The sequence below is a fragment of the Vespa crabro genome, chromosome 2 (assembly GCF_910589235.1).
Source record: "Vespa crabro chromosome 2, iyVesCrab1.2, whole genome shotgun sequence".
Lineage (NCBI taxonomy): Eukaryota > Metazoa > Arthropoda > Insecta > Hymenoptera > Vespidae > Vespa > Vespa crabro.
Genome location: NC_060956.1, coordinates 970,001 through 995,000, shown reverse-complemented (window position 1 = coordinate 995,000; position 25,000 = coordinate 970,001). Strand labels below are relative to the sequence as shown.

At 37.5% G+C, this 25,000-nt stretch overlaps 1 protein-coding gene across 8 annotated transcripts in view; it reads right to left on the bottom strand.

Annotated features, from left to right (window-relative positions):
• Positions 1-25,000, bottom strand: part of LOC124422086 (mucin-5AC) — a 186,889-nt gene that overhangs the window by 36,118 nt on the left and 125,771 nt on the right. For all 8 annotated transcript variants that reach the window (XM_046958031.1, XM_046958029.1, XM_046958028.1 and 5 more), the window contains one exon: positions 14,033-14,145. The gene's annotated coding sequence lies outside the window, so the exon portion shown is untranslated. The remainder of the gene's footprint in view (positions 1-14,032; positions 14,146-25,000) is intronic.

The following is a 25,000-nucleotide window of genomic DNA, read 5'->3' as shown; positions in this document are numbered from 1 at the left end:
ACAGAAGTCGGATCTCTCCTGCCATTACTACTGAGACTTATCGAGGGAGTGAAAGACTAAGAGTCAGAGGGAAAAGCCGGAAGAAGTCTGTTAACAATCACGCCACAGAAAAAGTGAGAGAGAAAGAGAGAGGGAGAGTAAGAGAGAAAGAAAAAAAAGACTTGGAGGGGTTGGAAGGAAACAACAACGAGAGGAAGGTATCGCGTTGCCTCGCAAAAGAGGGTGGTTGTTGGCTACGTGGTAAACGAGAGAAAAGAAGAAAGAACCTACGATGCTCGTCCTTTGATGTTTCACGAACGTGCACTCTCTTATATTTTTACTCGCGTTTATACATCCTGTACGAGAGATATCAAAGGGTACTTCTCCATCTCTTTCTTCTCCTTCTCCTCCATTTCTTTCTCATTTTCCTTTCTTCTTTTTAGCCGATAGTCTTTATCCGATGCATTCGTCGAGAAATTGGCGACAATTATGATAAAATTTGAAAAAGAGATACTCTTACTTCTGCCTTTGTCATTAGTCGTAGAAAATAATTTAAAGTCATAAATCGATCGGGAAAAGATCTACGATATTCTTCGATAAATAAGAATTATCCTTCGTAGAGTAAGTAGAAGTTCCATAATTCCTCGCGTGATTCCTTGAGTAACCGTTAATGAAGTCTACTTTAACGATTGTTCGAGAGAAAACTGGGTAAACTTCTTGACCGTGCACCGCCTTGGAATCTTATTTCTCGGAAATGGAGACGGGGACGTCGAAGTGGTAGAAACGAGCACGAGGAGAAGAAGGATCTTACCGTAAAACTTTATTATACGACAACAGACCCTTCGTAAGGAAGAAGTTCGTTTTCTTCTACTCTTTTTGAAAACTTTCAGCAAGTTGCGTCGGCGTTCTTAACGATTCGTTTCCGTCGAAGATCTACCTCATCGATTCGTATCCCTCAATTTGATTATTTTCCCCAAGTATATCTACTTGCGGACGTCAATGCTTAAACTACTGTGAAAAAAAAGGAAACAAGAAAACAAAAAAAAACAAAAAAAAAAAAAAACAAAAAGAAAGGAAGAAAGTCTGCCATCCTTATCCAAAGAATTATTCAATTTAAAAGAAATACAAATAAACCACTTGCGAAACATTTCTGTGTACGATCGTACTAAAGGCCAATATCGTCTCGATAACGATCGACGAATATTTAACTTTCAAATGATATTTCGAATCGATCGACGTTACAATATTATATTTGGAGAAAACGAAATAGACGTAACCACTGTAACAATATATGTATTGCATAAGAATACATATATATATATATATATATATATACATACATATGTACGTACGTATGTACGTACGCAGAGAGACGCGTAGGTAGTACATCGGTATCACGAATGCAAAGGTTCGAGTTACAAATTTCAAAGTTCCAGATTGGAGCCGAACATTCGAAGTTCCGGGATTGAACGCGAATATAACTAATCCAATCAGCGTGTACGTTCACCGAATTCGAAAACTTTTCAACGCCAGGACCACTGTCGATATCCACCACCACGTCGTTTCTATGAGAGAATGGATTGACTTTTCAAGCCGATCGATTACTCGGTGCGATCTCCTCGAGGAAACACAGCGAACCGAAACTGATGTCGAATTTAATAGAATTGATCGAAAATTCGACGACTTAAACGAGGGTATAATTACGTCGGACGTTTACGAGTTCGTGTTTACCTACGCGCTTATTTCGATTGCGATCATAACGCAAAACGTACAGATGGAGTAAACGAATGAATGAGTGAGTATTACAGAGAGAGAGAGAGAGAGAGAGAGAGAGAGAGAGAGAGAGAGAGAAGGAGAAAGAGGGAGAAGGAAAGACTAAAGGGAATAATCCGCCATACGTATAAATTCAAATGACTCGTTGCACCCGTAAAGCGAGCCGTGAATATTCATCGGAGTTGGGTTTGTATGCTCGCTTTCTCTCTCTCTCTCTCTCTTTCGACCCTCCACCAATGCCGTTTGCGGACACTTGTCGTCAACTACACCGAGAGGAAAAGAGGGCGTCATCCGCTTTGTTAGCCACGGGTACACTTAACGGAAACCTCTCTACGTGCTGACTTCGAATTTTGCCTTCTCGTTTTGGTCCACCGAAAGTATCCCACCGAAAGGGGATTTTATCTCGTCTAACTTGTACGTATATTCTGCATAAATTCCGTCATAAAAGTTTTCTCAATTGACGATATCATCATAACATCAACAATGATATTAGATAAATACGTATGAGAGTGAAATACGTAACGTGAATTAATCTTTTATCTTCGTTTAACTACTAATGAATACCCTCCTCCTCGGGTATATACCGATCCACCTACTTTCTATTCTTCTCGGGTCAACTTTCTTACCGCTATTTCTTCGACGTAACCTTTTTTCTTTTTTTCTTTATGGTAAGCGCACTCGACCTATGACCTATTCATAAAATTCATCAGGGCAAATACGTATCTATCGTAATGCGGAAGACGGGAGATTCGTAAAACGGACCATTAAACCTCATGCATCCTCCGTCAATTCCGTCTTCGAAATGGGTAGAACGTTTAACCTTTCCACTCGTGATCGGATCACCGCAGGGGATAATTATTATTCGGACGATCGCGTAATTAGTGCAGGGTAACCGAACGAAACCACGAATCGATTGATTATTGTACCTATCCCGTTTCAATCTCTCAAGTAGGGAGACGGGTGAGGGATCTTTGAAAGAAGAAAAAACATTTCCGATAAGTCACGGGAGATACGAGTAATAGAACTCGTCGTATAATAATACTCGTCTCTTTAGACGTCAAATTGCCCCAATACAATTCTATTCTTTTTTTCTTTCTCGACATTGAAATATGAACAGGGCGATCGCGTTGCGTGATCCTCAAACGCTTAAAGTCCTTTATATCTAGAAAACAACAAAGAAAGAGAAAGAGAAAACAAAAAAAAAGAAAGAAAAAAGAAAAAGAATACAATAAAAGCGACGTGATCGATGATATCGAGATAAGACGGATTAATTATTTTTTTTCTCTTTGCCCACTCCCACCCCCAACTCGCATGAAAAATATATCGATGTATGTATCTCTATGTGACGCGAGCGCGAATAGAACGTAAAAAAAAAAAAAAAAAAAAAAAAAAAAAAAAAAAAAAGGAAAAAAAAACAAAAAGAAAAAGGATAGAAAAAAAAGGAAAAAAAAAAGAAAGAAAGAAAGAAAGAAATAAAGAAAGAAAAAATAACCCAGATCCCAGGCGAATTGATAAAACCGGTAAAACAAAAAGGATATCGAGATCGTGTCGAAATATTTTTCCCATCTCTCTCTCTATCTCTATCTCTTTGTTCCAGATAAAACCAGTAGATTCACGACGAAGCTCGGTATCCCTCGAAGCACCCCGAGAGCGAATTTTTTCGCTCCCTTTCCGATAACGCTAAGCGCTAACGAGAGAATAATCGTCGCCGTTCATCCGTACGAGCCGTAATAAACGTACGCGCGGGAGAAGAACGCGTTGTTGGTGGAAGAGAGAAGAGTATATGTATGTGTATATGAACGTGCACGTGTGTGTATGTGTGTGTGTGTGTGAGAGAGAGAGAGAGAGAGAAAGAAAGACCGTGCTAGGCCGCAGAGGAGAGCAACGTGGTAAATGGGACGCACGTGTTTGTGCCAGAGACTCGCGCCAATTGCGAGGTGGTAGGCGTTTTCCCCCCTACTTCTCGTTCATGCGATACACTGCCGAGACACCTGTGTGCGTATATACGTTTCGTTATGTATATGTTTTCAAGTTTATGTGTATGCGCCCACAGACCGTCTATTTTGCATTACAGGGAAACCGGTTTCACCGAAGCCACTTAATCATTCGTTTTCGTACGAACGCAGTAAATGAATGTTTCTCCAACGTGCCTTCTCTCGCTACCAACATTCCGAGAGTGAAAGAGAGTCCGAGAGGGAAAGGAAGAGACAGAGAGAGAGAGATAGAGATGGAGAGTTTTAGTTTGAAAATCTTTTATAACTATAAATATATATATATATATATATATATATATATATATATATATATATTGAATTTATAAAATTTTTACACTGACTTGCATTTCAAATGGAAATGAAATAATTTTTGTAATCTCTTTGATTTTAAATCTACTTTTCTCTCTCTCTCTCTCTCTCTCTCTCTCTCTCTCTCTCCTTCCATCTCTTTTCTGTTTATATTAATTAATTACATATTCAATTACTATTCGTATTTTTACACACGTTCTATATTATGGATCGAAGAAAATATACGCGGTAGAGAATTTTTTTTTTCAATGTATAATAATAATAATTACTTATTCCTTTTGCCTTTCACCTCATTTTCGAATAATATACGAGCTCGTTTGTACATTTGCCGTTCTTGATAAGAACGCGGCCCTTCGCGTGCCGTTTAATTAACCAAAATGGGAAGGGGTTGAGATGGGGATGGAAGTGGAGGGTGGTATTGTCGTTACGATCGGCGGGACGTTTGTCGGCTTTAAACCTCAGCGCCTTGGTCACGGAGTCACGTGTCATTGACGCCAACAAGCACTCACAAAGAGAGAGAGAGAGAGAGAGAGAGAGAGAGAGAGACAGAGAGGGGGAGAGATACACTAGTATAGTAGTGGTAATAGTAGCCGTTCACACGTGCACGACACGACATAGTCGATTTCGGGGAAAATTTTGGATATACGAGATCGATAAGAACAAAACGGTGGATTCTACATACTGTAGAATTAATTGAAAAAAAAAAAGAAAAAAAAGAAAAAAAAAAGCGAAGAGAAAATAAATAAATAAAACGTTTTATATTGATAATGATTTTTTTATACGGGCATACAAGTGCACCCATTAACCTTATTATATAAATACATAATTACGAAACGCTCGATAGATTTCGTATAATCGGTAAATGCATTAACGATAAACAGGGATGCACGTTCGATTCTATAAATGTATACGTCAAAGAACGACGATTGAGAACGACGGAAATCGTCGAAAGCTTCCTAAATTATTCCCAAGCGTGGAAGAGCGATTGCCATTAATTTACACGATGGCACGACGATAAAATCGATGTAAAATCCGTAGGTTGGTTCGTTGGTTGGTTGGTTGGTGTGGCTCCCTTCGGTCGCACACGCTCACCTCGTCACGCTTCAACTGACAGATGCCGACCGAACGATGCTCGAGTTTACGGCCGGGAAATTCACAAACGAGAGAAGCCTTCGAACGAGCGAGAAGATGTGCCGCCTCGTTATTACATACATATTCGTCGATCGATTTACGAACGATCGAGGGAGGTAAATATACACACTGGCGATTGGAATTGGATGGTTACCTTTGAAAAGCGATTTTATTTTTGTTTTCTTATTTCTTCCTATTGTTTTTCTCCTTTTTCCTTTTATACTTTTTTTTTCTCGATATATCTTTTCATTTTTTTTTTTTTTTTTTTTTTTTTTTTTTTTTTTTTTTTTTTATTTCTATTCCCTACCTAACAAAGAATCGTTAATTCCTGGCTAGTATCATTGTTCTTTATCGATCTGTCATAAACGTCAGAGTGATTAATTAAAAAAGAAAAGAAATTATAGAAGAGAGAAAAAGGGAGTGTGTGTGAGAGAGAGAGAGAGAGAGAGAGAGGGAGAGATAGAGAAACCATAAAGCTTCGTATCATGTAATACTTCCTCCATCAGAAATAGAAGGAAAAAAAAAAAAAAAAAAAAAAGAGTATTCTGTAAAATTCCTCTTCGCGAATTGTCCAGCAGTCGCAGACGCTTTTTTCTCGTTACAAATGTCGCTTCAAAGCATTCCTCCAACAAGTTACAAAACTCGCTCTCGCGACGGTTTAATTGGATTTGGTTTCATACGATTTTCCTCGGCTTTACAACGTTGTCCATTACACGCACGATATCTTGCTCCCATCTTTTCTCCCCCTTTCTCTCTCTCTCTCTCTCTCTCTCTTTCTCTTTGTATTTTTATCTATCTATCTATCTATCTATTTATCTATCTCATGTTTTTTTTCTCTTTTAATTGCTTTTTGCCAAAAGGAAGAAGAGAGCACTATTGTTATTTAATAAATCCTATAAATCTTACGGAATGTGATTCTCTCGAAATCATTTTATATTCTTAATCTTCTTTTTCTTTTGAAAGAAACGGAAATAACGAGTTCGAAAAAACGTATATAATAATCTTGAAAAAGAATTGACAAAATAAATTTCTTGAAGGAATATTAAAGAGGATTATATATATGTATATATATATATATATATATATATATATTTATATGAACGAGAGCATTACTTTTTGTACTGTTCACTATAACACGCGCACGCACCCACGCACTCTTCTCCTCCAATTCTCTTTCCCAAGCTGAAAATTTCGTTCTACATTTCGAGACACGGTTCGCACGTAATTATTTTACCTCCCTGTTTGCATATCGCGTCGCATGTCGCCCGTAATATTTTCCGGCAAATCAAAATAAAGCACGTAATTACATTGTACCGGGGATATGCCGTACACTCGGCCGCGAGCGAAATTCGAGCTCTTTAATGTGCGCGCCCGTGTATCCACCGAAACGCGATCGCGATCGCGATCGTGATCGCGTCCCGTTGAAATCTCCATCGTACTTAACGACTATGCGAAGCTTCGTTCATTCGTTCTCCCCCTCCACTCCTATCCCCTAACGCCCTCCTCCACCTCTTTGTCCTCCTGTCCAATCAGAATAAACGAGAGAAAATATGCAAAACAAAGATAACGTTTTTTTTTTACAAAAACGACGAATCCACACAAGCGCGAAAGCACAAATCCTAACAGAGTTTTATTCGTTTGTACGTTGAACGTCTCTCTGTACGTTGAAATTTTATAGAATTAAGTGATCGGATCGTAGATCTCGTCTCTTAATTCAATATGATCAAGCAACTAAGTACACGAGATATATGTATGGGATATAAATGCATTTTGGAAAGGAAGAAATGAATTAACGAGCTACAAGGTAAAAAGAGTGGAAAAAAAGGAGAAAAAAGAAAACAAACGAAAATGAAGAAACAACAACAAGAACAAAAACAACGGCAGCAAAAAGAAAAAAGAATGCAAAAGGGGGAAAAAAAAAGAAACGATAGAGTTAACTTTCACAGATGTTACATCACTGAATGTTTAACGCGTGCGCGCGTGGCAAACGAGAAAACTGCAAACGAAGCTCGAAATCGTCGTGAAACAACGCGTACCGAACGCAACACTGCGATACGACCAATCATTTTTCTGATTGCACTACTATACTTTACATCTATATATATATATATATATATATATATATGCATACATCGAATGATATGCACGTATGTTGCAAAAGGAGTATGTTGTGTCGGCTTATCGGCGTGGTTTGATGTGCTGCGCCGAGGTTATCGATGATGCATTTGCAGCTGCGACAAGTACGACTAGAGCGAGAAAGCCATACAAAGTTACGAGAGAAGAGAGAAGAGGTGGTTCACGATGACGATGCCGGTGATTGTAGTTGTGTCCGTGCTGGCGTTCGACCGACATCGAATCGATATCTCTCGTCGTAGCACCGTGCTCGGCTCTTGCACGACCGGAGATAGGAGAAGCCGTACGTGTTCGCGCGTCCATATGTTTGTGGCTATGTATGTTTGTGTGTGTGTATGTACGTGCGTGTGTAAGCGTGCATCCACATGTGTATGCGTGCATGCGTGTATGTGCGAGTAAGCTTGTCACCTTATTATCGCGTGTGCGCGACTTCTCAATTTTTCCACGTCAAATAACCGACAAATTCTTTATCTCTTTCTTTCGTTCTTTCTTATATACTATTCTAAATGGAAAAAAAAAAAAAAGAGAAAATTAATATCCCGTTGATGATATACGTGTTTTCCTAATTCTATCATATCGGTTATATCACGAACTTTAAGGCAATTAAACGAAATGAAATTATTAGACACGCGACGTGCGAACGATCTCTCTCTATCTCTCTCTATCTATCTTTCTCTCGATCGTTGTTAGTTGAACGGAAAATTTGCAGAAGAGTCGTTCGAAGTATCTTTCTCGACACGTCGCAAGGGTAGGAAAGTCCTTTCTTGTTTTCGTGCCGCGAATCCGAAACTCATCGTACACGTACTCACTTCTCTGCGCGTCTGCAGCAACTCGTTCTATCGTTTAAGCTTCGTGAAGGGAGAAGAGAGAGAGAGAGAGAGAAAGAGAGAGACAAGAGAGAGAGAGGAGGGTGGAAAAAGGGAACGGAGTACATGCTTGAAAAGCCGCCAAGTTTTCTCTTTTCCCACTCTCAGCGTGCCGCTATCCCCACCAATTTCTCTCCCTCGATTTTCCCTCAGGAGAGAAGGGAAGTCAGCCAGCTTTCGCCTTGATGTCCGTCCTACATGTGGTATCCGCGAAATTGTTCGGAAACTCTGGCAATAAGTCGACGCTCACGAATCGAATCAGAAAGAAAAAGAGAGAGAGAGAGAGAGCGAACGTGTCTTTTATTTCATTCGTACAAACAAACCTACTAGGAGCAACTCGAAAAATGTCCAAAGGATTTTGTGTAAATGCTTTTACGTGAGCAGCACCTTCTTCATTTTCTCTCCTTTTCTATTCTACATCTCTCATCTTTCTTCTACTTTTACTCTTCTTTTTCCAACACCCATCTTTCCACATCTTATTCTCTCTTCTTTATCAGACAAAACTTGACGTTGTCGTCATCGTCCTCGATTCTTTCTTCTTTTATTGTTTTTCTTTTCCTTTTTTTGCATTTCATCGATCGTTCTCGTTCCTTTTCTCACAAAACTTATTTCTCTTTACACGTACCCCTATCTAACCACCTATCCACCTACCTATCAATTTACCCATACATAATTACGTTTACACAAGGACGTATTATAGAAATTGAAATCCCACTCGTAACTTTGCGAGGACTGAAATATAAAATGAAGAGAAAGAGAGAGAGAGAGAGAGAGAGAGAAAGAGAGAACAAGAGAGAAAGAAAGATGGAAAGGCGACGGGGAAAAAAGAGGTTGACGTGGTCGTCGACGTAAAAATAGGTAGGTAACGCTCTAGTTCTTTAAAAGCGCGGCCACGAGCGTGCACTTATTGCATCCGTACGAATGAACGGACGAAAGGACGGACGGACGGACGGACGAACGAACGAACGAACGAACGAACGAACGCTTCATATACTTTTATCTTTGCGGTAGAGACCGACGAAAAACTTTATTTTTCTCGACGCACGCCGAGCACGGCCATTTCTCTTTTTAAATCGTCCTGTCGTAAAAGTCACGAAGATATTTATTCGCGTTACGACGCTTTTAAAAACGAATCCTATCACGTTCATAGTCGAGTTCTAAAACCAAAAATCTATTGGTTAATATATATTTTTCTTGTGTATATTTAAAAAAAAAAAAGAAAAAAAAAACAAAAGAGAGAGGGAGAAAAAACCAGATATCGATTGCTCAAATATAATATATCTATATATATTTTCGCTCTTTTTCGATTTATCTCGATTTGCATTATTTCGAAATTACGAATTGATAGACTCGTACCGAGGATAAATCTGTGATACATGTAATTGCTCGTAAAACATGTAAATTAAATCAAAGAGATAGATAGATAGATAGATAGATAGAGAGAGAGAGAGAGAGAGAGAGAGAGAGAGAGAGAAGAAACAGTAATAGTAAAGTGTGAAAATATGAACTGATTTATTCGACACTCGATTCATCTTTCAAGGACATACGACTAATAGACGTATGCAAATTGGAAGGTTAAAGGGAAAACCGCGCTTTGCATACGAGATAAATCGACTTGATACGAAGCAAGAGAAATCTTTCTTCTCTCTCTCTCTCTCTCTCTCTCTCTATCTGTCCCTTTCTCTCTTGGCATCTATCTCATTCTCTTCCTGTTCATCTTCTACGGTCTCTACGGCGCGTCTAAATGTAAAGAAGGGGGATTCGAGAACGCGAAAGTGGATCATGTTAAATCCTTTGAATTATGGAATTTAATTCTACGGGGGGGATTCTCCGGTCGTTAGCCTTTTAAATGTAACACTGACGGAAGAGAAACCAAGTTCGCTGAAAGATCGTGTAAAGAGCATCGTTAATCGTCGCGCAAGGCGATTTACTTAATCTGTTGACTGCGAGCGTAACGCCGTGCTTGCTTCTCTAAATTTAAAGAGTGTATGAGAGTGAGAGAGAGAGAGAGAGAGAGAGAGAGAGAGAGAGAGAGAGAATTATAGGATTTACTTAGGTATACGGAAAGAAAACCCGCAAAACTTTCCCTCTACGTACATATGTAATTATTCGTGACTGCTAATTGTACGTTAGAAAAATAAAATCTGTCTTTGTTCAACTGTCCGTGTTAAATCCTTCTTTTTATTAATTTTTCTTTTCTTTTTTTTTTGTTTGTTTTTTTTTTTTTTTGTTTTTTCTTTTTCTTTTTTTCTTTTTTGTCGAAGGAAACAAAACGATCGGTTTCGAAAGAAATTACATATGTTGTAAAATAGATATAAATAGGGGACACACGTTTCACTTAAATGGATAACGAACTAATGTATAAGTTGAAAGAGAATGGGGAAAAAAAAAAAGAAAAAAGGAAAAAGAAAAAAGAAAAAAAGAAGAAATATTAGGACAAAATCAAATATCTTTTAGAAAGAGAGACGTGACACGTGTCATAAAAGATCTATCTCCAAGGGAAAATAAAAGAAGCAACGTTTTCACGTGTAAGAGCGAAAGAGAGATGGCAGACGAACGAGAGGGTTTGTCGAGAGGAGATGCTAACAGGAGTAACGCGTTTACACCGCGACGCGCTTTTCACGGGGGTATTTCAACGAGAGAGAAGGTCGTACTCACTCTCTCTCTCTTTCTCTCTCTCTCTCTCTCTCATTCTCTCGGCCGACCAACCGACACCCTTGGCATAACACGTTTGCAAGAATAGAGGGTGCAAACTGAGAAAAGAAGAGAAAAAGAAAAATATGTGTGTGTGTGTGTGTGTGAGAGAGAGAGAGAGAGAGACAGGTCTATCATTCCAACCTCAAAAAGCACACATAATGCTTTGGAGCGTGTCAGGAGGACGCACGTTTAAAACGAAAGCTGTGCGCGTGTGTAGTATGAAAAAAAAAAAAAAAAAAAAAAAGTTGCAGTTTTCTTCTTCCAACCACCTCTCACCTTTCAATCTCTTTTTATTTTTTATTCTGTCTCTCGGGCCGCAAATCCTCGGCATATATCTTCTCGAGAAGAAAAAAAGGAAAAAAAAAAATAAATATACATACTCGCATCTGTCCTCCCATAATTGAACTGACATTGGGATCGTAGTCCCATTAATATCTATTCGAGGACTCATTCGTCCTTTGCAAAATGCCTCCACTCCTCTCTCCGACGTACGTATGTACGTTCCAGTTATCGAAGCGAGACCACAAACGCAGAACAATCGTGCAGCATGATAAATTATCGATGGGTCGCTTTATCGAGCGATAAATGCAGCACGGTCCGTTGTATAATCCGGCTGTAATAGTAATCCTACGATTATTCCGATATTTGTGTTCTCACGATTACCATTAGACAGATCGCTCGCGACCTAATGACATAATCGAGATCCGAAGCCCACTGTCAATTTAATGCATTCCTATTAAATCCATTGCTGTTGGCTCTGTTACCGATCGGTCCCGTCTACAACACAACTACTACACGATCTCAACTATGTATTACATATATACCTTGTATTAGCCACAGAGAAGTACAATACATGCACGTTACGCGACACGTTCACGCAAGTAGGTAGGTAGGTAGGTAGGTAGGTAGGTAGGTAGGTAGGTAGGCAAGTATGTATACCATCGATAATCCTTGTCCAAGTTCGCGTGTCCTTTAGGTCCCGTAGATCCGTAAAAGACGAAATCGTGAGACATGCTTCTTACCACGTTAAAACCGGTTGGTAAAAGGTGGTGGAGGCAAGACCATCTTATTCGAATTGCTAATTAGGTGCGTGCGGGATTACTGTAAATCGATGCTCGGACCTCTATTACTGTAAAGATAGTTCCCCGTATTCGATGAAATTCTCGAAAGTCTAACTACTAATATTACTTTAATAGTTTCTAACGGAGTATCGTATTATTCTTATTTTAATCCTATTTTTCGATTTTCACCAAGATCTGATAAATGAAATTCCGGTAAAACACTAATTAGAAACTTTATCGAACGATTTATATTGTACGTCATCGGATATAATGTTACCAAGATACTTTCGAGCACAGTATAACCTACTAATTAACGGACCCCATGAAGAGCGATACTGTTAAATAGATCTGTGATTGATGATCATGAACAAGAGACATTGATTTTACCGTAAACAACGTGGTAAAGGTAAGAGAAGGAAGAAGAAGAGGAGGAGGAGGAGGAGGAGGAGGAGGAGGAAGAGGAGGAGGAGGAGGAGGAGGAGAGGACATAGCATAATTTCCTTCGCTTAGTTCGCTCGCGAAACCTTGATACTCGAGCAGAGTCCATAAATCCACGGTGTCGTCGATGCAATCAATTCACTTTAATCAGAAACGTCCAACCGAGTCGCGGACTCTTCTTATTATCGCAGCTGCAGGCGAGAGGCATTAGATACAGTTCCTTACAAAAGTATACTCGCGTAAACTCGCACTCTACTAACGAATGAAAAAAAAAAGAAAAAGAAAAAAAGAAAAAAAAAAGAAAAAAAAAGAAAAAAAAAAGAAAAAGATAAGAAAAGAAGAGAAAAAGGAAAACAAAAAAAGAAAAAGAAATGATTTATTTTCATACAGTTAAACATTATTATTAATATATTAAACAATACGAATTCCTCTGTATAATTCTACCGGATAGAACAAAACAAACTCTTTCTTTTTCTATATTTCATACTCAAGTAAAAATGAAACTTCGTGTTGTAAATCAAGAAGATATATATATATATATATATAAAGAAAAAGATTATGACAAAGCTCCTGTTAATTACCTCGGTATAATTTTAATCTGTGATCACTGGCTCGAAGAAAAACGTAAATTAACGAGCACGAAAATCAACGACCGCGAGAGAGGAAGCACATATACTTTTCTTTTTTACTTTTTTCTTTTTTTCCCTCCCCCCCCCCTTTTTTCGAATCCAAGCGAGTCAATTGTCTACGAATAGACGCCTCACTCGTTTTAGAATACTTCTTCAATTTTTTCTTTTTCTCCTTTTTTTTTTTCTTTTTCCTTTTCTTTTTTACAAGCAATACTATGATACACTTCTGCGAGCAAATGTATATACGTAGATAGGATATCTACGTACGTATATACGTACATAGCGCGGTCAGGTCCGTGCGCCATTAAAAGCAACGACCGGAATTATTTGCAAAGTGAGACGACGGAAGCGCTCGTTACTGCGCGACGAATAAACGTGTACACGTACGCACGTGTGCTTCAACTGTATTACTTTTTCGTTGTCACATGTGTTTATAGGTTTCCGCGTATCACTGATTATCGTACGTAACAATAAAAACATCTTCGTATTAGAAGATTGAACGTTAATTTAAATTTATCCTTGCGTATATCTTCATTTCAAAAATAATTCGAAAAAATCAAGGTTCTCTTTTGAAGAAAAAAAAATTTGATGACAGAAAAGAAAAAAAAATATTAATTTAGTTTCAACGATTCTAGTTTTTCAATGACCTCAATCAATATTTCTCGTTGAACGAGTTATTCTTATTATTATTTATAAAACTCTTATCAGTTTAATACTTTTTATATCTCTCTCTCTCTCTCTCTCTCTCTCTCTCTCTCTCTCTCTCTCTCTCTCTCTCTCTCTCTCTCTCTCTCTCTCTTATCTATACATTTATATAACTCGTAAGAGAATATCGTGCCTATTTTTCGCCTAAGGTAGAGGACAGGTGTACGTAGCCACGTTGCATGTTGTCGTACGATAAAGCGAAAATGCAGGGACGATTATATGGGCCGAGTACGAGTGTGAAAAAGGAAAAAAAAGAAGAAAAAATAAAGAGAGAGAGAGAGAAAGAGAAAAAGAAAGAGTCGAAGCAAAAGAGGTACCTGGTGTGGCTGCAGGGTGTCGGGGATGGGCTGCGGGCTATTAGCCGGCCGTGCTTATAGGACGCATCGGCGCAACCTCCACCTCCAAGCCGTTCCGATTTTGTCTCTGCATTCTGTAAACAAAACAAAAAAAAGGTTAAGAGATATATAATTAGGTTACTTTTGATAACGAAATTATATCTTGTTCTTTAAGAAAGATTTTAGTTAGTTCATGATGCAACATTAGGTGTTTAAAAAAAAAAAGAAAAGTAAAAAAAAAAAAGAAAAAAGAGGGAGAAGAAAATCACGATGTACCTAAGTAGGCACAGTGTTTTACACGTTGTAAAAAAGTGGAAAATAAAATGAAGGAGAAATAGGACGAATAGAGAGAGAGAGAGAGAGAGAGAGAGAGAACGAAGGATGGCCAGTGTGTTTGCACTAGCGTCGGCGTTGCATCAGTATGCGAACGGTGTGTCTGATTAAACGTCGATATGCTCCCTTCCTCACCCTATTTCGCCTTCCACCCTCCTGTAGACAAGGAAGAGAGAATCACGAACGCGCAAAAGCACGCGCCTACCCTCGCGATCATGTACTACATAGTCGTCAGACTCAAGGGACTGACTCGACCGAATAAAAACCTTGAGATCTTCTTTCTTTCTTTTCTTCTTTCTCCTTTACAAAGCTTCGATTAATATTTATACTCGGCGATTTGAAAAAGTATGCTTAATCGAGCGTTTAAGACGATTCAACGAAACGAGTTCTTTCAGCAAGGCCAATTAAGACAAGTTCTTGAGAGAGTTATAGCTTCCGAGTTACGCCCGAGGATATACTTGAGCAACGCTAGAGATGATAAAGAAAGAAGGACAGGATAATGCGTCAGAGGTGTGAAAAGAATTTTTTTTTTCTTGTTTTTTTTTTTTTTTTTTCTTTTCGCTTCTGAAAGTGACGATAACGAAATTCCAAGGGAATGAGAATGAATTATCGTCGATTCGTTTACATTATCGAAACAATTTAAAGATCATATGAAGGTCATGTAAAATGTGTTCTGATCTAGCATATAAACGATTGTATTATAGATCGTAGGTTTAATAAGCGTGTAAAACGGGATATCCGAAGGTGAAATGGTTATTAAAAAAAAAAAAAGAAGAAAAAAAAATTGAACAAACTTCGATCTGACGCGAGCTCTACGTGCCCTTTAATTTCTCGATTATCAGTTTCCTATCATCCCTCTCGATAACACGATACGCCCAACGATTTTATCCGATTTCATACTTTTTTCTACTTCTCTGTTTTCTTCTTTTTATTTATTTATTTATTTATTTTTTCCTCTTTTCTTTTCTTTTTTTTTTTCTCTTTGTGTGTAAAACGCAAGCTCGACCGCGAATGCTTTTTAAAGGGCCGACGTCTATGGTGTAATACACGCGTACACATAGGTATATACACACGTAAAAGGAAGGAAGGAAGGGCTGTCTGACGCTCGTCGTCGTTGGTGGAAAAGTTTATATTGGATTTCATATTTAATGGAACGCACACTCTTGCCACCATCGTCACCGCCACTACCACCACCACCACTACCAACACCACCACCACCTCCCATCTCCGCTTTCCAGATAAATTATTTATGTTGAGACACGCTCGGCCTCTGTTTCCCTCTTGGTAAAGGTGACGAGAAAGGTAACCGTGAGAAAAAGATAAAGGCAACGAGAAAGAAAGAAAGAAAGAAAGAAAGAAAGAAAAAGACAAGAAAAAGAAAACGAGAAAGAGGGAACGAGGGAAACGTCGAAATCGAAGTTTTCTCTGTTATCATTGCGATTACATTATTTATCAAAAAAAGAAAAAATAAATAAAAATAAAAAAATAAAAAAGAACAAAATACTATTCCAAGAAAGATCGAACAAGGAAAATTACATTTAGTTTCTTCGTTAACGAGACAATAAAATACAACGGTATCTCACCATCTTCGATATTCTTCCGAGAGCGTAATTAAGAAGACATTCAAATTCGAGCCGCATTATGTAGATTGAAGGAGGATAAAATAAGAGGGAGGGAGAGGGGGAGAGAGAGAGAGAGAGAGAGACGACAACGACGAGGATGAAGACGACGGAAAATTGTTATTAATTTATCGTCTGAAGAGGACCAAGAAGAGTACGCTTTAAACGACTATACGTTAGTCAGGGGTAAACCACGATTGTCGTTAAAACGGAAGGACGAAGGATTCCTCTCCTTAAGGAAAAGAGAAACTCCTCGACTGATTCGAGATACTCGAATGGTGCCTTTTTAATTGGGCCACCATTCTCGAAACCCAAAGAAGGGAGAGATTCGTAGAAAAGTAGAAACAGTAAAGAAGAGAAGGCTAAAAAGATACAACACGAAGGTACACCCCGACGCCATTCATCCTTTTAATGGCTTCATTGAATCTTCAAGAGGGTAGTAATTGATGACTCTTCATTGTCCCGTCCTATTATTACCATGGAATTGATATCTTTGAGAAATTGATTGAAAATTACCACCCTCCGTGTCCGATCTTATCGGCGCTTCAATAAGATTGACTTTTTATGCAGGCTTAATTTTACATAATACATGTCGTGTTGTGTTGTATCGTGAAAAAAAAAAGAAAAAAAAATATTGAAATTTAATATATATATATATATATATATATATATATATATATATATATATATATATATTAAATGTAAGTAAGAACTAAAGATCACAATGTTAACGATACTTTCCTCGTTCTCGGTATCGTGTACTTTCAGTAACCTTTCCACAGTACGACCATACAAACGGCACGACGAAGTGCCCATGAAATCTCGTAGAAAGAGAAACGATTCGATAATTGGCAGAATAAATCACATTGGCGTAGTATAAGTGGATGGATTCGAAAGAGAAGAAGTGTGGGTGTATGCGTGTGAGAGAGAAAGAGAGAGGGAGGGAAAGAGAGAAAAAGAGAGAGAGAGAGAGAGGGAGAGAGAGAAAGAGAAAGAGAGGGTAGGAAGGAAGAAAAGAAAGAAAGAAAGAGAAAATCTAAAGGGACTGGAGTAGGAAAAATCTGCTTAATTGCTCTCTCCGTTGTTCAAAGGATAGCTTATGCCTGAGATCAGGCTCATTCGTCGAATCGATTTTCACTGTCGGTCCAAGTGCGCATACATAAAACAACAACGCTTTGATTATCATTAATCCATGTGAAAAAGAAAGGAAGAAGAAAAAAGAAGAAAAAGAAAAACAAAAACAAAAAAACCACAGACAAAATAAATATAGAAAAAAAATATACGTCGTAAAAAAAAAAAAAAAAAAAATGTCTGATTTTTCTTTTTTTCCCTTTCTTCTTCCTTTTTTTTTCACCCGTCGAAATTCTCGAAATCAAAATTTGGTATTTTCACAATGGTATTTTCCTTGTCTCGTTCAGGTTCCGACGTGTCATCTCTGACGAACGACGCGCTTGTTTCTGCTAGGCGAAATTGCTATGCCGCGTCCGAATATTCGTACGCTGTGTGTTACCCGCACACGGGCCAACGCGGCAATTTGTCAAAGAGTGCACTCGACCGAGGCATCGATTAATTTAACGATTAAATTATGCCACCTTCCTGCCGGCATATATCCGTCGCGTTACCGAGTCGAGCCGAATGAAAGAGTTATATGCTCTCCTAAAAATCGTTCGGCTATAGATCAACGTTTTCCGTCTAGACTATTCCGATGATATCCAATCCGGTAATATTATCAATTTACGATTATTATTTCAGGAAATTTCTTAAAAAAAGAAAAAAAAAAAAAGAAAAAGAAAGAAAAAAGAAAAATGATCACTCTTTCGAAGCAATTTACGAAACGAAAGAAATAGAAAGCATATACCAAATGGGTGCAATCGATTAATCCCTCCCCGCTTAACACGTTTTATTAATTTTATTAAATGTCAATAATAATTAAAATGAATCCTAATAAAATTTCTTGTAACTCGCACGATGAATAATAATCAATTTTTAAATGCGTTTTCTTTTTTTTTTTTCTTTTTCCCCTCCTCTCATCCTTTTTTCTCTCTCTTTTGGAGATCAATTGAGATTTTCTCGAGGAATAAAGTAAACATACATATATACGTACATATGTACGTACATATGTATATACTTATGTAGATATAGGGACCGATCTATAGTGGTTAACCTCGGTTGCTTTTGAAACGAACAACCAGTAGCCATGTAATGTAGAACTTAATCTATGGACCATCATTACGCGTAACAAAGTCACGTGCGGATTCATGAGCGAAACCCTGTAGAAACAGTTTAATGATTTAATGTTTCAACTTATCCGTACACATTCGTAAATCGAATATATTTCGATGCGATAAGCTTGTGCATTTGGATTGTTCTATACTTAAAAGAAGAAAGCCAAAGCGAGAGAAAGAAAGAAAGAGAGAGAGACAATAAAATAAAAAGTTGACTATGTCCTCTGCGATATTCGAAAATTTATTTATTTTACTCCCTTCTATTTCTCGTACATTTCGTTTTCATTTCTCGAGAGAAAATCGAACTAAACGAGGCCGTAGTATTGAATAAAATATCAGTGTTCCGAAGCTTCAAGCGAGATAGTACACGCCGATATGATCATTTCCCTTTAAATCAAACGAAATAAGATTCGTAAGTGTCGCTCTTATAAGTCAATGAAGCTGTAAACAAAAAAAAAGAAAAAGAAATGAAAAAACAAAGATAAAGGGGAAGAGATAAAGAGAAAAAGAAAAAAAAAAAAAAAAAAGAAATAAATATCTATATAAAAGAAGCGAGAAAAAATATTTACAAAAACAGAGGAAAAGGGAAAAAAAACGACAAAAGCGAAAAAAAAAAAAAGAAAGAAAGAAAGAAAGAAGAGAAAACCACATTAACGTGTTAATTAACCATTTCCGTAGGGAAGTAGTTTTTAGTTCAGATAGATAAGTCACATTTAACCGTGATATCGTTTAATCGTAGAAACGACCTTTTCGCTAATTGGTACGCCATTGCAGTCGCCTTTGACGTGGAATACGAAAGGTACGTATTTCTCTCTCTTTATCTCTCTTCAGTACTCGCACGTCGCTCGTTTGAATTCATTTCCCTTGGTCCATCCCTCGCTCTTTTAACTACGAAAGGAGAGACTTTGTGTGAATTTAACAGCGATAACGAAGCGCGACTTCGTCGATAGTAGCAGCCGAACTAATTGGTTCGACTACGGGCGTGTACATACAACGCGATCTCGTCGGATCACTTTCGAGTAGTACCTACCTACTAGAAGAGAAAGAGGAGAGAGAGAGAGAGAGAGAGAGAAAGAGAGGAGAAAGAGAAGAATACGAAATGCTATTCCTGTCAGTGCCTCTTTTCACCTTTCGATCCACGTTCGATTAGAAATTTCTAACGCTTTCAAAGCATGTTCTTCTTCCTTCGATCCTAACGATACAGGATCATTTCTTTCATTATCCTCGTCTTATCGTAGCCGCTACATGAATTTACAATTTACAAAATCATAGAGAAATTGCATAAGTGAGATATCATTAATCACTCCGTATCCTTTTCCCTTGTTTTATTTATTTACTATATTTTTTTTTTCTTTTCCTTTTTTTATTTCACGTAACTCGCAACGATCGTTTTGACGTTGGACAGGGCTTTAAATCGATGGTTTTTAATAACATCTAAAATTCACAAGCGGAAAGTAATCCTCGTCCACAAAATACGTATACTCTATACCGATGTATAAATTATTTTTTACATACAGGGAAAGGGGGAAGGAAGGGGGTGGAAATAAATAAATGATGATGGCTCGTATACCGGATATTTTTTGTTTTTTATTCTTTTTGTTCCCTTTCTTTTTTTTCTCTTTTTTTTTTTTTACAGCAAATTGAACGTTTATCGGCAAAGCGATCCGTTTTTTGATCGGTCGAGTTGGCTTTCGTAGAAGCCACGATGAATCATAATTAACCACTTTTGAAGGCATGCATCGATAGGGCCGAGTGCAACAACGGCCATTAAGCGTGACGATCCGTCAGCGATTTTACGCCGTGCTAATAACGTGTAATGTCGAATTAACGCGACGTCCACATTTATTCGTTCTCTCTCTCCCTCCCTCCCTCTCTCTTTCTCTCTCTCTCTCTCCCTTTCCCCTTCTCGTTATGTCGCTCGCGGAACGAACGCACGTTCCCACCGATATATAGGCCGAACACATTGCATTAATGTTGAATACGTTTTCGGTGTGATCGTATATCAAAATGGCTGACGTAGCGACCGCGATGCAGCCAATCCATGCCAGAAATAGCCGCGAATTAAAATCGCATTGGCCTACCTACGCGTGATCAAAGATGACACTCTATCCGATACCGTTGACGATTCGATTTGTAAATGCGAATTCGCGATCCGTGTCCTATGGGAAATAAAGAAGAAATTTCATACAAATAAATAGATCATATTAATTTAATTCTCGCGTAGGTAGTAAATTAATATATGAATTTATATATATATATATATATTCGATCATGTTAGTAATTAACGAGAATGGACACAAGGGAAAAAAGAAGGAAAAAATAAATAAATAAAATTATATTACTGAACAAAATGGATGGATGGTACTTTTAAATTTAACGAATACCTTTGATATCGTTCAATTTTTTCATGAATAATTAGATCGCGTAAAAAGGGAATAATAGTGGTCGTTTACATCAAACAAACAGAACGGCAGAATTATTCGATTAACAAACATATATATATATATATATATATATATATATATATATATATATATATATATATATATTAACATTGTGATACATTAAACCGCGCGAGTTTAATGAGCCGATAATCTCGACCTCTTGAAGAGAACTGCTTTATCGCGAGTCGAGACGATAAACCGTGACGACGACAAAGACGACAAAGAAACGTGTTTCCACGCGCGAGAGCCCCCAACATATTAACGCTGCATGAATGCGTGGCCGTTGATGCGTTGAGAATAGAACTTTAAGTACGAGGCCGAGTGACGTCATTGCCGTTCTCGCGTTGATACGTAGTAATACTTACTCTTTCGCGTACCTCTCCGCCACTTTGGAATGTTTCACGCCTACGAATGCCTCGTAAGAATTGGCCAAACTGAATTTACTCTTTATCACATTATTATTCGCAAATCTTTTTATTATTTTACGTAATATAACGATCTACACAAATATTTTTTTTACACAATTTTCTCTCTCTCTCTCTCTCTCTCTCTATATATATATATATATATATATATATATATATATATATATATATATTTCGAATCTTTTATTTTCTAATCTATTTTTTTGTTTAATCATCATAGAGAATAACATCCCTTCCTTATCTCGTACAATATCACAAAGAAGTCTTCGGAAGATAAGTTTTCAATTGAAAAAGAAAAAAGAAATGGAAAAAGGGAAAAAGACCAAAAGAAAGGAGAGAAACGCGCGTGCACCTAAATTGAGTAAAATGAATAAATATTCCCGGTAAGGAGGAAAATCTTTAAATACAATGGTGTGCAATGACATCGTAAAAGAGTCATGATCGTAAAAAGAGTTATAAAGAGGAAGTGGCGTAAAAAAAAAAGAAAAAAAAAAAAGAAAAAAAAGAAGAGAAAGAGAAAGAGAGAGAGAGAGAGAGAGAGAGAGAGGAGAGGTGGAGGAGGAAAGAAAGGAATGGGGGATTACGAGTGAGAAATCTCGCGGTTAACTTTTATGGCGCAATTAACGTATTTATACGATACCCAACGAATCAGAAATGTTTTAACTGTTCCCTTTTTCTTGCTCTTCTTCTCTCGTTTACTATCTCCTTCTCGCTCCACCTTTCTTTCTCTCTCTCTCTCTCTCTCTCTCTCTCTCTCTCTCTCTCTCTTTCTCCCCTCTGTTTTCTCGTACTCTTGAATCGGTCCAGGAGGAACTCCAAGCCACGCCACAGCACGCTTTTATCCACAAACTTCTCTTAATGGCTGATCAACAAGAAACCCAAAGTTCCATCTCGGTGGAAACTTTTTAATTAAAGAAAAAGAAACGTTGGGTTGAGTATCTTTCGAAGGATCTTTCTTTCCCCCGCCTATCGCAGTCTCTCTCTCTCTCTCTCTCTCTCTCTCGAGTTCTCTTTTTTTTGGAACGAACGATACCCATTACAAACCACAACCGATTCTCTATCTCCAAATTTTTCATACGTCTTCGTCGAGCTCTTTTAGTCGAACTTTACGTCTAATTATTACGTAACTTGATTATCCAACAAAACTCCAACTCAGATCCGAGATTTTTCCTTGTTGAAAAGATAAGAAAATAAAGCGAAAGAAAATAGAGAAAAATGAGGATGGGAGAGATATAGGAAATGGTATACCACCGACCACGAGGAAAAACAATTTTATTCCTCCAAGTTATATTTCCTTTCTTCGAGATGAGTTCCAAGATGAGAATGAACAATCGATTGAAAAAAACCGTGAAAACTAAGAACGAAAGGGAGCACGAATGGAGTTCGTCGATTTGAAATTTTCTTCGTGCAAGTGTAGGACGACGATATTTAAGAAAGACCGAGTGAAAGAGAGAAACAGAAAGAAAAAGAGAGAGAGAGAAAGAGAGAGTTGTAGTCGTTGGTAAGAAGATAATCCACAAGTGGACTCGCGAGTAAACGATCTACTCTAAAATAGTTGAATTTCTATCTCCATGTTTCTTTTTCGCAAACACATACTTAGTAACTTTCTTACTTACACAATGACATACTCGTGTTTGAATGATAAGCGATAACGAATAAAGAATAATCGTTTTATATCATATTCTTCTTTCTTCTTCTTATTGTTCGATATATTATTTACGATTATAATGTACGAACTAAATAAGTAATTGCGTATCACGAAATTACAAAGGAAAACGAAAAGAGAAAGAATACTAAATGGTAATTTAAATTGCTGGGACATACTTTGCGGATTTGTCCTGGTTCGTGTCCGTAACCTTACTACAAATACCATGACTATATTCCAAAGTCCTTTGAACCTACCAACGTCTACGCGAACACAATGACTTTTCTTTGTTTTCCTTAACGACGAAGCTTTCAAAAAAGAAAAAAGAAAAAAAAGAAAGAAAAAAAGAAAGAATATATTTAGAGGCAATTTTCAAACACCCTCTCTACCAACTTTCTGACCCTTTCACAGCGGGACGTCGATGTTATTGTCTGATTCTTAGAATACCAACAAAAAAGAAGGAAAGAAAGAAAAAAGAAAGAAAAAAGAAAAAGGGAAAGGAAAGAAACTACTATTTTTGAATAAGCATCGATCCTGACTGACCCGAGAATGTGAAAGATAATGTTAAACATATGATCAGTTTTGTTAACTCAAGTTCTTTCGTGTAAAAATATCGAAAACGAAAAAAGAAAAATACTCATGGCCTATATCTTAGAATACATATCTAGCGATCAAACATTGCGATATGCAAATGGATAGAACGCAAAATCGAAGACACCTACCTATGTTGTAATGTATAAAAAAAAAAAAAAAAAAAGAAAAAAAAAGATAGAGAAATAGAAGACACACGTGTGTGTATATGTGCGTGTAAATGTCGAATATGAGAACGTACATGTTCTGGGCGTTCACGGATCGTCGAGGCGAATTATTCCGCCTGTACGGCCATTCGTTGTAATACAGCTTGCGTATTATATTCGCGCTCGGTTCGTCGTAACGCCATTAATGGGTTCTGTAAGGTCTTCTTCCCGCCACCAGCACCAGCACTAGCATCGTCACTACTACTATCCTTCTACTACTACTATTACTACTACTACTACTACTACTATCCTTCACCCTTCTCGCTTTTCCTCCCTTTATCCAGAACCGTGAAATCGATCGACTAGCAGAACCTAATGGCGCCATCCCGTATAGCGAAATGCGGAAAATAGCGGAGGCGTAAGAGAGGAGGGTGGAAAGGAGGGTGATGAGGGGAGAGAAAGAGGGAGGGGGAGAGAGAGAGAGAGATAGATGGAGATATGATGAAAATTCGACGAAACTTCTTGAAACTGCATACCTTTACGAATTATGACTTCCCTATCATAGTGCAATTGATAAGACATAAAAATAAAGGATTTATTTAGAATCGATTTAACGAATCTTTATGATCATTTGCCAATTGAAATTTAACAAATAAATCAAACTATTAAACATTTATATAATTATTATAATATTTATTATACATTATGTAATAATAATATTCATTAAGGATAACTTATCGAAAAGAAAAGAAGTAACATCAAAGTATTATTGAATGGCTTGGCCATTCGAAAAAATAAGGAAGAAACGAATAAAGAAAGAAAGAAAGAAAAAGAAAGAAAGAAAGAAAAAAAAATAAAAAGGAGCAAGCAAGAAAGTAAGAAAGCAAAGAGACGATACTCATTTCACGAGAGTTTGCTAATTAGAACGATTCGAAATGCTCGATTCCGAGATCCGGGGACGAAAAGAAAAGTGCAACTATTGCATTAAATTTAACGATCGCTTAAGTTTAAAGTTCAAATCGTAAAGTGTAGATACGCGTGGTACGTGCATTCGTATTTGAACACTAACCACAAAGTCAAATATTTCGATTCGTAACTTGGACCACTTGTCGTCTCTCGATCGAACGTGACGAGTAAACGCAACCCAACGAAACGAAACGAAACGAAATGAAATGAAACGAAACGAGACGAAACGTAACGAAACAAAAAAAAAAAAGAAAAAAGAAAAAAGAGAAAAGAAAAACAATATAAAAATAATGTTCAAACGAAGTTTTCTCTACAATCCTTTTATCGAGTGAATCTTTTTCCATCGATTTGTGATTTAAAAACATTCGGTAGTAAGCGGAAGATGAAAGAGAGTTTTAGAGATTATAACTGTACGACGAGATTAGATAAATACTTACACAGCTTTCGGATTAGAACAAGTCTAATGGAACAACGATAATCTAACATTTGTTACGACTTCACGAGTTAACAGAGAAAGGTAGAGAAAAAGAGAGAAAGAAAGGAAGGAAGGAAGGAA